Raw genomic sequence first — 17,236 nt, 5'->3', positions numbered from 1 at the left:
AGGATCTCTAGTTTCGAATTCCGGCCCCAAAGCGCTGAGTTGACGAATCACCTCATCCGATGTAGTCACCAGCTTACGCAGGCTGGCGAGATTCGAACCCTTTATCGCTGGCTGTTCGCAGAACTCCTGAACCAAGGCGGCAACCGTGAATTTCGGCTTGTCGAAGTGTTCGGCGAGTGTATCCCACACTTGTGTATAGTTTGCGTCCGTGATGGAGTAACTGCTGACAAGGCTTTTGGCGTCACCTTCCAGGTGGGACATCAGTATTTGCAACTTCAGTGCGCTGGTCAGGTTCTTACTGTTGACGCCGCTGAGGAAGAGGTCTTTGAAAGAAGCCCACTGCTTCCTGTCACCTCTGAACACGGGCAAACTGTACGACGGCAACTGCGTATCTATGGGCTCTATTTTCTGGAGACGAATCTGCTCGGTCAACTCTTCCATGTTGGTTGAAGCAACAGCCTGGCTGGAAGGAGGGTTCGTTGCGTTTCGAGCAGTACACGAACCGCCTCCTTCAGCTCGCTCTTGGACTCCACAACTGTTCGCTCGCTGTTGGCACCGACGGATTCGTCCGGCACTTGCAGGCATTTCGTGACCATCCCCTTCGTTATGTAAAAGAGTTGTTCGTAGTCCGAACGAACGCTGAGCACCGACGAAAGCTCCTCCGGCGGGACTGCTTCCTCGATTTCAGCCTGAATCCTGTCGAAATTTTCCTCCATATCGGCTAATTTCCGGAGCCGATCGTGAACTTCGAACGCCTGTGTTTCTCGCTCCGCTAGGTGCTTCACACTTGCATGAACTCTCTTCAGCCTCTCGAAGGCCACGTTCCTTTTTCTGACGAGTTCGTCCATTGTCGCCGATTCGCGCGATCCGGTAACGAAGGACCAGTATGTTTTCGACCGGAATTGATGCGGAAGTGGACAAAGCACGACGAACGAGTACTGACGCGAAGTTTTTATACCGCGAAACCGGGGTTTTCCGAATATTCGCGACCGAAATCAAATAAAAACTCTCGCAAACCAAGATGTCTGCTCTAAACTAACTTTTATTGCGAATGAAAGAATACTAATAACAATGGATCAATGACATGGTGTATGAATGATAGGTTAAATTCCTGTTCATGAGAATCCCTCTCTTGCCGCAACCCTCGCTGCCAGGGTTGCACTTAGTTTCCATTACACCGTAAACAGGCACGTCTTTTCATTTGTGCACCACACCTCCCCCCTTTTGGGAGAAAGGTTTTAATCTTTCTGTTTCCTAACCATCGCTCCAGATGCCTTGTACAAAAATGTTTTATTATAGTTTAACTAGTCTGTTTTTATGTACGGTTTGGGAAGTGTTGGAAATTGGACATTTAATTATGACATTTGGATTTAGTATTTGTTCTACAATGAATGGTCCTTTATAAACTGCATCTAATTTTTTCCTGTTTTCATTTATCAAAGCTACTTTTTCACCAACTGCAAGCTGAATGGAATTTATTTTATCTTGTTTTGCTATTAAATTATTTTTTGATTTTTCTAAATATTCCCTTGTTCTTTGAAAAGCAATTTGTAGTCTGTATTTTAGTTCTTGATAATAATCTTCAACATTGTATACTGGGTCAACTGTAGGTTTTATAAAATCATTGTGTATTTTTTCTGTGCGTCCAAAAACTAATTCAAATGGTGCATAGTTATGAGCTATGTGTGGAGTAGTATTGTAGGAATATGAGAAATAATGTACCCATTCATCCCAGTCATCTTTGTTTTCGTTGGAAAAAATCCGTAAGAATTCGTTCAAACTCTTATGACTTCTCTCCAACGCTCCAATAGTTTCAGGATGATAGGCTGTTGAGGTGACATGGGTTATATTGAGATATTTATGAATGTTTTTAAATAGTGTATTGTTGTATTCTGTACCCATATCCGTGCGGATTGCAGTAATATTAGTTCCAAAGATAAGCATGAAATTTTCTGCAATTGCTTTAGCTATTGTGTGAGCTTCTTTGTTTTGTATAGGAATCACTACTATATATTTTGATAAGTCACACTGTATTGTTACAGCATATCTATTGTTTCTATAAGTTTTGTTGAAAGGTCCTACTGTGTCTATCGAGATAATTTCAATAGGTTTATATGGTGTTGTGGTTTTGATGTACTTTTCTTTAGTTTGTTTTTGATGTTTGTTTAGTTTACAGTAATCACAATTTTTAACTAAATGGGCTATTGTTTTTTTCATGTTGTACCAGTAAAATTCTTTTCGTAATTTTTTATACATTTTATTCTGTCCAATATGACCTCCGGTTGGGTTGTTATGGGTTTTCTGCAGAATCTCGGAGACCATGTTTGGATCAGTAATAATTTTTGGCCTTTCGTATAATAGAATTTGCAAATTTTCCAAAGCATAATTTGCAATGGCTTTTAAATTATCCACACTGATGTGGTTGAATATTTCATCATTAGTTGCCAAGGCTATCTTCTCATATTTGAATTCATTCATAGATTTTTCTATTTTTTTTAAAAATGTGCACTAATGCTTCATTCTCATTTGTAACGTCCTCTAGACCTTTTACTAATAAAAGGTCCCTTTTATAATTTTTTGATTTTATTGCTACTGAGCAGTATGTTTTACTTGCATTAGCTGTATGAAATAGATTAAATTTTAATTTTGGTATGTTGCGTGTTTCTTCTAAGGATAAAGCGTGATATACCTTGAACTGATCAGGTTTCATGGTGTATGTCGGTTTATCTGTATGTTCGTTTAAAATGTTATCTTTCCTTGTCATGCTACGGGTAATTACTAATATTGATTTAAGTTCATTAGAGTTAACGCGGATACGTGAAAGTGTATCTGCAACTACATTTTGTTTTCCTTGAACAAATTCTATGTAGAAATCAAATTCTTCCAGATCAAGACGCATTCTAGTCAATTTATTTGATGGTTTTTTCATGCCAAATAAATAGACAAGAGGCCTGTGATCTGTTTTGACTTTAAATCTACATCCAAAAAGGTAAGATTCGAAATGTTTTATTGACCAATGAATAGCCATTAGTTCTTTTTCTATAATTGCTTTATTAGCTTCACCTTTTGTAAAGGATCTGCTAGCAAAAGCAACAGGTAATTCAATGCCATTATAATTTTGGGATAGTACCGCGCCACATGCAAAATCTGACGCGTCTGTTGTGAGCGTAAATTCTTTTGATAAATCAGGATATTGTAAAATTTTTGGAGTGAGTAAGCTTTGTTTGAGTTTTTCGAATGATGCTTGGCATTCTTCTGACCAATAGAATTTTTCGTTTTTTCTAAGTAATTTGTTTAGTGGAATAGCAATTTCGGCAAATTTTTCAATAAATTTCCTATAATAATTGCAAAATGCCACGAAACGTCTAACTTCGTCGTCATTGGTTGGTACCGGAAAATTTTTGATAACTTCATATTTGGATTCATCTGGGCTTATTCCTTTGTCGGATATATTGTGCCCCAGATAAGTCACTTCTGATCGAAAGAAATTACATTTACTTATGTTAAGTTTCAAATTATATTCTCTCAGCCTTTGGAAAACTTTTTGAAGGTTTGCAAGATGATGGTCAATAGAACAACCTATAACCACAATGTCATCTACGTAGACGAATGCACATTCTGGTGATAGACCTGACAAGGCTATTGTCATCATCCTTTGGAAACTGTTGGGCGATATATTAAGACCGAAAGGCAGTCTTGTGAATTGATAATGCCCTGTTGAACTAGAAAACGCAGTATATTTCCTAGATTTTGGTTCTAGAGGGATTTGATGAAATCCCGACATAAGATCTAAAGTGGTGAAGTATTTCGCTCTACCAAGTTGATCTAATATAGAATCAATACGAGGCAAAGGAAATTTGTCACCCATTAGTTTCTTATTGAGCTGTCGGAAATCAACGACAAGCCTCCATTTTTTGTCTGTATCCGATTTTTTTGGAACAAGTAAAATCGGTGAGTTGAAATGCGAAACTGATGGTTCTATTATACCATCGTTGAGCATTTGTGTGATTTGAGAGTTGATTTCTGGTTGTTGAGAATAAATTTGTTTATAATTTGGCACGTATACAGGAATGTTATCTGCCAAATTGATTGATTGAGAGTAAAAGTTATTTGTTTGTAATCTATCCCCGGTTAAATGAAATATATCCTCATAATTTTTCAAAAGTTGAGATAATTTTTGTTTTATTTCAGGTGATTGTTGATTTAATTTCAAACTATCAATAATTACCTGGCGTCGTTGTTCTTTATTACTAGAGATATTTTGTGCGATTTGCAAAATGTTAAAGTTTTTCAATGGTATTAGATCCGGATTGAAATTGGAAATGTAGATAGGCTTATCTGTGGTATTTATAAACTTACCATAAGGACTCAAACTATTTACAATTGTATTGCCTATGAAGACGCCAGGATACAATTCTTTCGAACATAACAGCATATCTTCAGTGCATGTAGTTAGCTGATATATTTTCCTAACCTCTTCACATCTTTGTGGAAGAATAAATCCTCCATTCAAATTATCTTCAATATTTAACGTTATATGTTCATCATTATATTTTAAGTGTAGTAGGTAGTTATCATAATCTATATTACATTTATACAGCGTTAAGAAATCTCTTCCCAAAATTCCGTCAGTCGGAATTGGAAAATTATTCTCAACGATTTGAATGAAACAGGTATTTGTATTTCGTTTATCTCCATGTGGGTGTGTGTATTACCAATAGATTGAATTTTCTCATTGGTTATACCACTAACTGTGCAATTATTAAACTGTGGATGCAGTTAGAATTGTAACTGCATCCACCACAGGTAGTAAATTTGATTTTCTGATATAAGATTTTCCTTAAATACCGAAATATCGGCTCCAGTATCGATGAGTAGAGTTGCGTTTTGTAAAGACATTCCAAGTTTTACGTAAATAAAATTTGCGGCTATTAGATTCATCGCGAAGACCCTCTCGTGCCTAAAGGGACTCCTAAAGGGAAGTTTCCTTGTTGTTGTTGTTGGTGTAAAAAAGGTGTTGTGTTAACGTTGTTAGGTGAGGGCATGGTTCCGTGTGTCATTTGTTGTGGCTGATTTTGTGCATTGTAAGCGTTTTGTGCTTGGTCTGCGTTCATTGAATAAATATTTCTATTGTCGTGTCGAGGAAAAGAATGGAATCCTCGACCGAAATTTGAGTTACCTCGGTATCGTGTTTCATTTGGTTGCCTGTTGGTATAATTATGATAGCGGTTGTTGCCACGGTGGTGGTTATTACCCCTGTTTGAGTGATTGCCACGTCGATCATATGATCCGTGCCTACGACCTCTCATATTAGCGTGTGAGCGCATATGAAAAATATTATGATTGTTTGGTACTTCATTTGAATCGTTCTCAGCTGCTTTAGTGATAGCGGCTGATATGGTTTGAAATTGTCCCGCTTTGAGGATAAGCTTCGTTTCTGTGTTTTTTATGCCATTTGTGAGCGACTTCACAGCGGCAACCAAAGCCAACCTTTTTGCCGTATCAATCGGAACATTATCCGCAATGTACAACGTTTCTAGCTGGTTAGCTAATTTTTCCACCTCATCGGTGAAATTTGTCAACGTTCCGGTTTGACGTAATACTTGTAATTTTGCAAGTATTACGTCGGGTCCATCGGTGCTCTTACATCGGTCTTCGAGACCACGAATAATTGCATTGATCGTCTCAGGGGCATCGCCCACTGCTGAACGTGCTTTTCCTTCAAGCTTCGATAGAACGACATTAATAGCCGAAGCTCTAGTCGCATCATTTATTACCGTATCTAATGCTCTAAGGGCAGCGATAATTGATGACAATTTTCCTGCATTCCCATCATATGTTGGAATCAGGTTAGAAGCTACTTTAATTATTTCTACTATGTTGGCCATTTTATTACTATTTTTGATTTTTACTGCAGCTAAAACTGTTAAGGCAATATTTTTAAATTTAAATAGGTGCGGTCCCACTTCTAAACGACTATCTATAAATATTTTAATTTCGCTAAATGTGTTGCGAATTGCTGATAAAAATAGTTGCCCGCCGGAGTGGTCTTCCAGCAGTTCTAGTAATCTATTATAAATGTTGCGGCTTTCCTGCGCTTTCGATATTAAGGTTTGTTTGAGAAATCTCCTATTTGGAGATTTTTTAAGATTTCGAAGGATATTTGTTAATTTCCTTACCAAGTTATCCACTTCACTTTCCATTTCCGCAAACCTCGAGGGGTGCGCTGACAGTGCACAAAGCTCGCATGCTGCATCGTTACCAGCTGCAACTAATCAAATCACTCCACTCCACTTAAAGCGGCTCGAATATCGACCGACTTAACCGCTTGGCGACTTCACGCATCTTGCTGTGTACAGCAGCGGCAATGAAGAAAAAAAAACCGTTCCCAACAATTCAAATCTCGAACATTTGCGGGACCGAACGCGACGACGTACCGTTCACCTTCTGGTGGAAACCAGCGGGGCAGCGCGGACGTCAACCACGAATAGATGTGCCGTAGTCCACATGAATTTGACATGTTTGGGAAATTGACACTTTTGGGCACTCTGACAGATCTGGGATGTGTACGACTTTTGCGAATTAGTCGTTACCATAAGTTATTACTTAAGTAAAACGTGTAAAACTAGCAAAAGGTTACCAAAATTTTGGTGTGCAATCGTTCGAAATTACACGACAACGCGAAGATAGCAAATAAATCAGTAAGAAATTGTGTAATGCATCAATTTTCAGCAAAAACATATTTGAACGTTTTTTTGTTGTGAGCTACGGTGATTTTGCCTTTTGCTGGCCCCCTGGTGGAAACACATTGTTGCTCTTGTTGTTGCTGCTGTACGATGATTTCCTCCTTTTTAGATTCTGTGGTTCCCATCGTTTCCAGACTTATGGCCCGTTTACATATGTGATAATAATGCGTGACAATATTCTGTCGGACAATTTATTCCACGCTAGTATCGTTTACATTGCCGCTAAAAATTTAGCTGCTAAATCTGGGACAATAAATTGTCCGACTGTGTTGGTACCGAACTATCGTAATGTAAACACTCCCCTATCTGCCAATAAAATTGGCGTGATGGCATAATTAGCTGACAGTTCGTCTACAGACCGTTTACATGATGCTAATTGTGTCGGACAATCTAATATCCTTATAATTGTCCACTAGTTTTAGCACCGAATTCAGAAGCTTCTGATTTTGTCATGCTAATTTTATTGTCTGCTAAAAAGTGTTTACATTGCGCTAAATTGACGCCAATACTGCTCGAAAATGAACTGTCGCGTAGAATTAGCAAATATGTAAACGGGCCATTAAGGATTTTTATGTGTATAATATGTGATGATCCAGTTCCACCACAATGCGAAAGTTACTAGCTCCACTGTTGCCACTACTAGTAGAATTCCAACGTGGCTTCTAATGTTCATTTTTCTAACAGAACTTAACTTTTTCACTAGTCGCGAATGATCCGATTTTCACTAGGCTCGATATATCCGGTCGCCATGACGTAGACTCGCTTTGGATGTGATAGGGGTAATTAAAACACTCTATGATTGTTGAATTGAAACTGACTGTATTCTCCGGACAAGCCGGTATTTATACCCCCCAAATATGTTGCACATCAATTATTACATACCGGGTCTTATGGAAGACTCCTGGAGTGACTTATGCTAGGTCAGCACGTGACAAAATCAATCGGTCCGAACTTTGCATGTCGCAAACGATCGAACTGTAAACAGAGCAAGCATGGAACCTTGATGAAGTTCAATCGATTTGCGTCAGCATATAATTCTGTGACCACCGTATTTTAATTTATTAACCATGGGCACGTCTTTTCATTTGTGCACCACAAAGCCACTGGCGCGAGTTAAACTGGAACAATTCCGCATCCAGATAGGCCTGAAGTTCTTCGACGTTGAGGAGGCGTGAAGCGATGCCGATGCTTAGCAACATCGAGAACTGAAGTACCTGTTTAGATCACTAAGTAAGCCATGGATTCAGTAATCAAAACATGTTCATTAGTTGTGTTAACAGCTCAAATGACTGGACTGGAACTGTTTCATCACGGTAAAACGTCCACAACTCCTTGTTGTAAAGTTTTCCTAATCCAAGTTGCCCAACGTAACTGTACGAGACCAGGGCGGTATTAAGCTACTTGAAGTCCACCAGTAGTCACAAATTTGTACTTGTCAACAACTGCGCAGAAGGTGATAAGTACCGCTCCGTGACGCCAATGTAATGACTGGTTTGACAAGGAGTACCAACGAGTGATGAACGAGAAGAATTCCGCAAGAAGTCGAGTGCTTGTGGCCGGTACCCCGCTGAACAGAGAGTGGAATCGAAACCAATCCATCGCAGCAAGAAACGAGAGCACGAAGAAAGTGGGATTACTTAAGCAATCAAAGTATGCATTTGTATGATATGCTAAGGTTTTACAACATGCAGATTAACCACCAGTTCATTGATTGCAAAGCAGCGCACAATACAATGTAGTAAAAAAATGAGCTTTAGCAGACATTAATGGCAGAACATGGCTTTCCGACGAAACTTATTAGGCTGATACGAGCAACGCTGGCGCTGGATGGATTTAAATCAACTGTTCGGATCGTAGACGCAGTATCTACCTTGGATGAATCGTTGCATTTCATCGGCATCGATCAGAGCATAGGAGTGGAAGCTCTTGCTTCTCTGAACATGGAGACAGTGATGATGGGCTTGACAATAATGGACTCGACTATAGATAGTAGAGTAAACATAGATCCGTGTTGATGAATCCGTTGTATGCATGTCAAAATCTGTATCCAAACGAGCATGAAGTCACGATTTGGACAACATCAATGGAGCGCATGACGTCATATTCAACCGTCGCACTCTTGAAAATTACTACTTACACGCTTGAAACATTTTAGTCAGCGGTGTCCGCGGATCTATGTTTACTCTACTATCTATAGACTCGACCAAGAAGAATTACATGATTGCTGGGTAGAGATAAAGTCAGGCAGGTAATAGGGTTATGATATGAAGTTGAGGGGAATGTATTTGAAGTTATATGAGGAATTTGTCCCGTGAAATGAAAAGGCGTATTACATTTGTGTGAATAAGTGCTTTACAGATCAAAGAGTCAGTCCTCGTAATTAAGAGATCTTACAATAAGGGGCCGTCCATTAATTACGTAAGGGTTTATGGGGGGAGGGGGGTTTGAGAAACCTTACGCGCCATACAAGTTTTTTTGGGTTCTCATACAAAAAAACTTACAAGGGGGGGAGGGGGTGTAGAAAAATCGCAAAAATTCCCTTACGTAATTAATGGACAGCCCCTAATGGCGATGTTTTGTGATGATCTGCTAGGTATATGATTTTCACATGGAATTTCGAAGAACACATTCACCAAACGCCCAACAGTGTTTCACTATGTTCTGCTTTATTGCGCACACATTGTTACTTTTTCTTCAACAATTACAGGGTGGTTGATACAGTTTTCGGGTTTTCACTTTGCTTCTCCAAATACCTACCACAACCCACCGCGTTCAGGTGGTGGCAACCGTCGTCGTAGTAGCTCAGCAGTAATATAATGTAACCATAACATTAATAGTAATACTATGTATATCCTCTTCCGATTTGGGTTGCGTCGTTTCGCTTATATTTCTATACTGATTTGTTACCAGAACCATTCTTTCTTTTGTTTACTCTCTTCGAAAATATGTATATAATAGTAAAACAGCCATTTAGTTTCTAAGAGTTTCACTTTTATGTTTGTTTGCATTTTCTTTTTGTTCTTTGATTTTAGTTTTTTTATACCCCTTTTTCCGTTGCTTTTTTTGTTTGTTCCGAAATCTGTTTTCACGTTTCTATATTTGCTTTTTTGTTCTCTGTTTTTTTTCGGTTTTGCGCTTCCTTTCAGGAACATCACCTTTTGTGTATGTGTTTTACTTTGTTCTTTAGTCTAATACTTTTGTTTTTAATTCTTCTGGTTTTATTTCCTGGCTTCCTGAGCGCCTGGGAAAAGCAATGTAGGTACGTTTCTTCCTTTTAAATGGGTTGATATTTAATACTTTGTTTTTTTATTTTGACACAACATCCAATTACAATTTCCAATGTGTGTTACAAACGTGTTTTTTTTTGTTTTGCTTAAGTTTCCATAAATTTGCATCGATCCTACTAGGATTGTCCATTTCAGCATTGTGTTGAGATTACTGCAGGTAGTACTAGTGCTACTTTTATGCCCCTTTCCTCGTACTATAAAGATTCTTGAGTTTTCTAACTTGGGAACGAACGCACAGCGAACATCGGTCATGGGTTTTCTTGTTTTTATATAAAGGGGGGTTGTTTTGGCAGATGCATGGCTAACGAATGGAGACATCGAAAGCTCTCTTCTGTTGATTCGTAGGATTAGGGGGGAAAGGTAGGACCTAAGTTTGATGATCGCATCTTGACAATATAAATTCGAACAATGAGATTCTTTCGTCGCAATAATATCAATTCGAGATAGATGAGATTAGGCTAATACAAAGGATAAGTTGATTGTAACGAAAAATAAATCGAAATGTTAGATTGCTTATCGTTTGAACATGGAAATAATGATTTTTCACTCGGAGTACCTCCCGGTGTTTCTATAGGAAGTTTACTGGGATTTCTTACTGCGATTTCTTTAAAAGTTTCTCCCGGGAATTCTTGCAGAGGTTTTTACGGAGTTTCTCCCGGATGCTCGTGGAATCTCTTCGAGATGTTTTCAGGAGTTTCTTCCAGAAATTCTACAAGGAATTCTACCAGTTTCTCACGGGATTTCAACAAGAGATTATTTCTATTGTTTTTTTTCAGGATTTCTCACATTCTCCTTGTTTTTCTCCAAAAGTTCCTACAGGAGTTTCTTCCAGAGGTTTTTATGTGTTTTCTCCCAAAGTTTCCCGCCGGATCTCTCCGCAAGGTCGTTCAGGTTTTTTTTCAGTAATCCTTTAGCGATTCCTACAATAGTTTAGCCTGAGACTTCCTCGAGAAGTACTTATGGATAGTAATCTTGGAATTCGATTCGAGGGTTTCTCCAGAAACGCCTGAAGAATTCCCAGAAGGAACTTCTGGAGGTCTTCTAGAAACAATTCTAAAAAAACAGCATCTGGTTGATTTCCTAAAGGAACTTCTGAAAGATTTGACACACCCTAGTGCAACATCAACGTGATGGCGGAGACGGAGGAAAGCGTGTCGAAATGGTTGCTAATGGCAACATTGTTTTGGATCTAAGTCGTTGACGTGAGAATCGATCGCAGCAACCTGGTTGCTTCTGTTTACGTTATTTACCTATTGTAAGTTTAATTAAAATAAAACTTTCTCTTTGCGTTCAGCCTTGTAGACGTGTTTTTCATTTGTTCCCGCACCTGGTTCAGACTCTGCTGGTCCTCGAACAGGTCATTAGCGAGACACGTGTAACTCGCCGATTTGAAAAGCAGAAGCCGTTGCCTGCTTCCGGAAGCTGTCTGAAGAAGGAGTGGGCGCGGATCGTGAAGCTGTCGAACATGAACTACGAAACGAGGTACTTTTCCCTGTACGGGCCAATCCAGGAATTCGATTTAGGGTTTTCTCCAGGAACTCCTGAAGAATTCTCAGAAGGAACTTCTTGAGGTTTTCTTGGGAGATTCTCAAAAAGAAGGTACTGCTGACACACCCTAGTGCAACATCAACGGCATGGCGGTGGAAAGCGTGTCGAAGTGGTTGCTAATGGCAACATAGTTTTGAATTTAAGTTGCTGACGTGAGATTCGATCACAGCAACCTGGTTGCTTTTGTTTACCTATTGAAAGTTCAATTCAAATAAAACTTTCTCTTTGCGTTCAGTCTTGTAGTAGTAAAGACGTGTTTTTCATTTGCCTCAGAACCTGCTGGTCTACGAAAAGATCATTTGGCCCGGCACGTGTGACCCTCCGATTTGAAATGCAGAGGCCGTTCCTGAAAATACAGCTCAGGTTAGAAGATCCCTGTTTTCCGGAAGCTGTCTGAAGATGGATTGAGCATGGACCGTGAAGCTGACAAACACGAACTTTGAAGCGTGGTGCTTTTCGATGTAGGCACTGCTACGACGTGAGCAAATGTGGAAGTATGTCGATCACGGAAATCCCCCGAATCCTGTGACGGATGCGTGGCTTGAAGCAGGCGAAAGAGTGCTGGTCACGATCCGACTGACGGTGGATGAGCGCCTGTACGGGCTAATCCAGGAATTCGATTTAGAGTTTTCTCCAGGAACTCCCAGAATGAACTTCTTGAGGTTTTCTTGGGAGATTCTCAAAAAGAAGGTACTGCTGACACACCCTAGTGCAACATCAACGGCATGGCGGTGGAAAGCGTGTCGAAGTGGTTGCTAATGGCAACATAGTTTTGAATTTAAGTTGCTGACGTGAGATTCGATCACATCAACCTGGTAGCTTTTGTTTACCTATTGTAAGTTCAATTCAAATAAAACTTTCTCTTTGCGTTCAGTCTTGTAGTAGTAAAGACGTGTTTGTTATTTGCTCCAGAACCTGCTGGTCTACGAAAAGGTCATTTGCCCCTGCATGTGTAACCCATCATCGATTTGAAAAGCAGAAGCCGTTCCTGAAAATACAGCTCAGGTTAGAAGTTCCCTGTTTTCCGGAAGCTGTCTGAAGATGGAGTGGCCGCGGATCGTGAAGCTGACGAACACGAACTTCGAAGCGTGGTGCTTTTCGATGCAAGCACTGCTACGACGCGAGCGAATGTGGAAGTATGTCGATCCGGGGAATCCCCCGAATCCTGTGACGGACGCGTGGCTTGAAGGAAACGAAAGAGCGCTTTACACGATCCAACTGACGGTGGATGAGAGCCAGTGCGGGCTTATTCTAGGGAAACCCAAGGTGAGCAATACTTGGGCGGCATTGAAGAACCGTCGCCAGAAAGCATCGTTGGGACAGAAGGTAACGTTGTTGAAGTAGACTACGAACCAGAAGTACTAGTGCGCTGAAGACGTATCTGGCAGATATAGAGAAGTCCGGGTTGAGAATTCTGGATTCGAAATGAGGCAGTTTCTCAAGGTGGCATTGATTTTGCTTGGGTTGCCGGATTCGTTCAATCCGCTGACCACGGCCCGGGACTGCGAGGCCCAAGACGAGGAGGAGTTGACTTTCGATTTGGTAAAAGTGAAGCTCATCGATGAAAGGGAAAACCCATCCCAAAAGCGTTTTCTGAAGAATGCCAGAATGCCAGGAACTCTGATCGATTTCAAGTGGCACTCTGGATGGAATCCAAGAAAAACTTTCGGAGTAATCCCAGGCAAAACTTCTGGGAGAATCCCAGATGGAACTCCTAAAGGAAACCCTAGTGAACCTCTTTGAGATATGTCAGAAAAACACATCTGGGTGAATCTCAGAAGTAACTAACAAACTATGAAACTGAATTACTTTGAATATGTAACACAAATTCCAATGTTCAAACTATAAGCATATCGACATTTTTGTGTTTTTACAATCGACTAGAGTAACGAGTAGGAACAATATCCAAAACAGGGAAATGCGTGCGTACACTCTTGACCCCAAGAGTGTACCTGATTGAAAACAAAACAAAGTCAACAACCTCAATAACAAGATCTATATCGTACGTTTATATAAGAGTGTAACAAATATCTCTTTAGAATATCTTGGTTTCCTATTCCCGCGTTCACATCGTGCCCTCGAATAAATGCTAACATTTTTTACTACTTTTTTTTTGCAATATATTACTAACATTGAAGTGAGATTATCTCTCCAAACAATCCCCAGAATGCCCGTTTTTTCCCCATTTTTGGTAGTGTAGTAGTACGTGTCTAAAATATCAACAAACATCTATTTTGTCTTACTCTCGCTCTCTCTCTCGCTTTACTCTGGGGAAGAGTGCCTTAATACTCTAACAACAGGAGGACGTCAACATATTACACCGATACAGCTGTAACGTTTACAGTTTTGTTCTTAATTTTGATATTGAAAGGATTTGGACTTTCTAACGACAGTTTTTTTCTTTTGTTTTAACTTGATATAAATTGCTTTACGCACACAGCTGAATTCCGACTGTTTGACATCAAAGCGCATCTTCTGTACAAGGATTTTTATACAACTACCATGTGTACTCTCTCCCTACTTACATACACACACTTAGCCAACGAGATTATACAGCTGTTTGTAGTCAGTTTTTGGCGCTACTTACCAGTTTCAACGCTTCTGTTATACGTTTGCTAGATGTGTCTTTACACAACGCCTCTTGTTTGCATACGATTTTTGGATTTTCGTTTTGTTATTTCATTTGATTAACACGTTCTACGAACGGGTCACATCGTTCTTACAACGGGTGAGAGACAGTCTTCTTTGAGCCAGGTACCTGTAACGGAAAACAATGTATTAACTTTCTTAGAAGTAAGTTGCAAAATTTATTTGTGATTCTAATTTGTGATTAGAAAACTTGTAAACTCAGAGAGCAGATCACCTTTACCTGTTCCAAAAGTTTGAACAGTCAATCAATTGAACAATAATTACTAGCCTCAATATCTATCTTACTACGAACTCTCTCGGAGCTATCAATAGTTATTTATGTAACGAGTTGCAAAAAGTTGATTTTGCAACAAGTTCCATACAAAATTTTATGCAATGATTTTTTTCATAATGCAACCCATTTGAGTTGCATAATGTTCATAATGCAACTCAAATGAGTTGCATTATGAACATTATACAACTATTTTTCATTATGCAACTCATTTCATTTGCATAATGAAACAGTTCGGAAAAATTGGCCATTATGATACCAAAATGAGTTATGTAAAATGTGAATTATGCTACTGAATTGCATAAAGATAATTATGGGATCACACAGGCGACTCCTTACAGAACGAAAAAGTGCAATATGAGAAATTAATCAATGCGTTTCATACGTTTTTCAATTAATCCCAATTTGAATAAGGTAAGCATAGGGGAGCGGACCTGGTGTGATGGTTATACCACTTGACTATCACGCAGAGGACCTAGGATCGAATCTCACTCCAAACATACATACTCACAAAATGTGGGTTCTTCCTTCGGAAGGGAAGTAAAATGTGGGTCCCGAGATGCACTTAGCCTAGGGCTAAAAATCTCGGTAAGAGAATAATAAAAAGGTACGCATAATGAAGATAGAAATCAGAAGTGGGGACTCAACAACATGGAACGAGAAAACAATCACAATAACAGCGGAAAGGTGACGAATCCATTCGCCTAAGGAGCATTGCTGACTGCTGCACCAGCGGAGCCTGCAAATGAGAAAGTGCAGAAGTTTACCCAAACGGAGGCCTTCTCCTTCGCAGGAAGTCCGAATAAGGCGGAAGCGACTGCTCGCGACAAACGGGGCAAGCAATCGCAGAAGCGGGCGAGGCAACCGCCAGGCGAGGAGCTGTTTGGCGGTGCCCACAAGGCCAGACGAATCATTACCCCGAAAGTCGGTAATAATGCCGGAAGGTCGGACCCCAGCCAAGGTTCCCGGAAAGCTGGGAAGGGTGGGCCTGAAAAGGCTGGCCCGTCCCGGAACGATGGGAACAAGGGGATGCGACCGCTGGTGGGCCCTCAACAGCCACAGAGTAAGGCGATCCAAGGGGAGGACCACCCTTGGACGAAGGTAGAGCGGAAGAGGAAGAAGAAGGCGAATCCGCAGGTAGTAGCGCAGGACGCCAAGCCTTGGCGTAGGAGGGCAGGTGCCAAGCGCGAGAAAGGCGATGCGATCGTCATCAAGACGGAACAGTCCAAGTACTCGGACGTCTTGAAGATGATGCGAAGCGACGCCAAGCTTGAGGGTCTTGGAGTCGACGAACGCAGTATTAGACGTACTCGTAAGGGCGAGATGATCCTGGAGCTTAAGCGCCAGAAGGAGCACAAGGGCGCCGCCTATAAGAGGCTGGCAGAAGAGGTCCTTGGTGAGGGTGTGCAGATGAGGGCTCTGACACATGAGGCGACTCTGAAGGTCAAGGACATTGATGAGATCACTGAAGTGGAAGAGCTTGTCACGACTGCGGCAACAGTGCGATGTGCAGGTGGCCGCCGCAGCCGTTAAGCTACGGAAAGGGCCAACAGGGACACAGATAGCTTTGGTTCAGCTACCTGTGGCGGACGTCAAAAAGTCCGTTAAAGTAGGGAGCATAAAGGTGGGTTGGTGTGTATGTCACCTGACATTCCACGAGCCACCAGAGGTTTGCTTCAGGTGTCTGGAACCAGGACACACGTCGTGGGTCTGCAAAGGCCCCGACAGGCGCAAACTGTGCAGGCGATGTGGCGCTGAAGGTCATAAGGCCCAAAGCTGCACGAGTCCGCCCATCTGCATGATCTGCACCGGCAAAACCTCGAACTACAGACACCCGATGGGTGGTCCAAGGTGCCCGGCCTTCAAGAAAGCCGCAGTGAACAACAAATCACAGTGCAGGTAACGCAGCTGAACCTGAACCACTGTGATGCGGCTCAGCAACTGCTTTGTCAGGCAGTTTCTGAGTGGGGGACGGATATCGCTATTACAGCGGACACATATCGAGTACCCACCGGCAACGGCAATTGGGTCGCGGATGGGTCCAGAAAAATGGCGGCGATATGGAAGACGGGTAAATACCTCGTCCAGGAGTTTGTGTCTACTACCTATGAGGACTTCGTGGTCGCCAAAGTAAACGGGGTCTTCTTCTGTAGCTGTTATGCGCCTCCGCGGTGGCCGAACGAGCAGTTCACGCAAATGCTGGACCGCTTAACGACTGTGCTAACAGGGCGAAGGCCGGTGATAATAGCGAGTGACTTTAATGCCTGGGCCGTGGAATGGGGAAGCCGTTTCACGAACCAGCGGGGTCAGACCCTGCTAGAAACACTGGCCATCTTAGATGTCGACTTGGCTAATGTCGGTACCAAGAGTTCCTTTATTCGAAACGGAGCGGAAGACAGCAGATAGAAGAAGAGGCGGCTAGGCCAAGGCCAAGCCCTCGCAGGTGGTATACATCATACTTCGACGAAGGGGTATTTAGGGAGGCGCTCCGCCGAGAGCGAAACCTAGTTGGTTTAGACGACGACGAGCTGGAAGCAATGCTCTCGCGTGCGATGCGAACATGCCTATCCAGCTTTTTACGCTGGCCATAAAACGACGAGGGGTGATTTGATTTTGACTTTTCTTGCTGCCATTTTTTATAGTTTGCATCTTGGTAGGCCGTAGCTAAGTGTTGTTGATTTGATTGTCAAAAATTTTCACGTTTGTTTTTGAATTCGAATCATTGTTCTTAAACC

General features: G+C 41.3%; 1 protein-coding gene across 12 annotated transcripts in view; it reads right to left on the bottom strand.

The window, feature by feature from the left end:
* Positions 1-9,392: 9,392 nt before the first annotated feature.
* The window catches only part of LOC109428419 (protein retinal degeneration B), a 164,152-nt gene continuing 156,308 nt past the window's right edge, over positions 9,393-17,236 (bottom strand). For all 12 annotated transcript variants that reach the window (XM_062844268.1, XM_062844265.1, XM_062844269.1 and 9 more), the window contains one exon: positions 9,393-14,339. The gene's annotated coding sequence lies outside the window, so the exon portion shown is untranslated. The remainder of the gene's footprint in view (positions 14,340-17,236) is intronic.

Source organism: Aedes albopictus, chromosome 1, assembly GCF_035046485.1.
Source record: "Aedes albopictus strain Foshan chromosome 1, AalbF5, whole genome shotgun sequence".
Taxonomy (NCBI): domain Eukaryota; kingdom Metazoa; phylum Arthropoda; class Insecta; order Diptera; family Culicidae; genus Aedes; species Aedes albopictus.
This window is presented reverse-complemented; position numbering and strand designations above follow the sequence as displayed.